Source organism: Schistocerca serialis, unplaced genomic scaffold (assembly GCF_023864345.2).
Source record: "Schistocerca serialis cubense isolate TAMUIC-IGC-003099 unplaced genomic scaffold, iqSchSeri2.2 HiC_scaffold_1153, whole genome shotgun sequence".
In the NCBI taxonomy this organism is placed as follows: Eukaryota; Metazoa; Arthropoda; class Insecta; order Orthoptera; family Acrididae; genus Schistocerca; species Schistocerca serialis.
In genome coordinates, this window is record NW_026047352.1 from 213,548 (window position 1) to 215,000 (window position 1,453).

General features: G+C 51.1%; 1 non-coding gene across 1 annotated transcript in view; it reads left to right on the plus strand.

Annotated features, from left to right (window-relative positions):
• LOC126432777 (small subunit ribosomal RNA) overlaps positions 1-1,453 on the plus strand; it is a 1,909-nt gene continuing 456 nt past the window's right edge. The window contains exon 1 of the ribosomal RNA XR_007578219.1: positions 1-1,453. This exon is cut by the window's right edge and continues 456 nt beyond it. This is a non-coding gene — a ribosomal RNA (small subunit ribosomal RNA).

Below are 1,453 nucleotides of genomic sequence, written 5' to 3' on the forward strand. Positions count from 1 at the left end.
TCCCTGGTTGATCCTGCCAGTAGTCATATGCTTGTCTCAAAGATTAAGCCATACATGTCTCAGTACAAGCCGCATTAAGGTGAAACCGCGAATGGCTCATTAAATCAGTTATGGTTCCTTAGATCGTACCCACGTTACTTGGATAACTGTGGTAATTCTAGAGCTAATACATGCAAACAGAGTCCCGACCAGAGATGGAAGGGACGCTTTTATTAGATCAAAACCAATCGGTCGGCTCGTCCGGTCCGTTTGCCTTGGTGACTCTGAATAACTTTGGGCTGATCGCACGGTCCTCGTACCGGCGACGCATCTTTCAAATGTCTGCCTTATCAACTGTCGATGGTAGGTTCTGCGCCTACCATGGTTGTAACGGGTAACGGGGAATCAGGGTTCGATTCCGGAGAGGGAGCCTGAGAAACGGCTACCACATCCAAGGAAGGCAGCAGGCGCGCAAATTACCCACTCCCGGCACGGGGAGGTAGTGACGAAAAATAACGATACGGGACTCATCCGAGGCCCCGTAATCGGAATGAGTACACTTTAAATCCTTTAACGAGTATCTATTGGAGGGCAAGTCTGGTGCCAGCAGCCGCGGTAATTCCAGCTCCAATAGCGTATATTAAAGTTGTTGCGGTTAAAAAGCTCGTAGTTGGATTTGTGTCCCACGCTGTTGGTTCACCGCCCGTCGGTGTTTAACTGGCATGTATCGTGGGACGTCCTGCCGGTGGGGCGAGCCGAAGGCGTGCGACCGCCTCGTGCGTGCTCGTGCGTCCCGAGGCGGACCCCGTTGAAATCCTACCAGGGTGCTCTTTATTGAGTGTCTCGGTGGGCCGGCACGTTTACTTTGAACAAATTAGAGTGCTTAAAGCAGGCAAGCCCGCCTGAATACTGTGTGCATGGAATAATGGAATAGGACCTCGGTTCTATTTTGTTGGTTTTCGGAACCCGAGGTAATGATTAATAGGGACAGGCGGGGGCATTCGTATTGCGACGTTAGAGGTGAAATTCTTGGATCGTCGCAAGACGAACAGAAGCGAAAGCATTTGCCAAGTATGTTTTCATTAATCAAGAACGAAAGTTAGAGGTTCGAAGGCGATCAGATACCGCCCTAGTTCTAACCATAAACGATGCCAGCCTGCGATCCGCCGCAGTTCCTCCGATGACTCGGCGGGCAGCCTCCGGGAAACCAAAGCTTTTGGGTTCCGGGGGAAGTATGGTTGCAAAGCTGAAACTTAAAGGAATTGACGGAAGGGCACCACCAGGAGTGGAGCCTGCGGCTTAATTTGACTCAACACGGGAAACCTCACCAGGCCCGGACACCGGAAGGATTGACAGATTGATAGCTCTTTCTTGATTCGGTGGGTGGTGGTGCATGGCCGTTCTTAGCTGGTGGAGCGATTTGTCTGGTTAATTCCGATAACGAACGAGACTCTAGCCTGCTAACTAGTCGCGT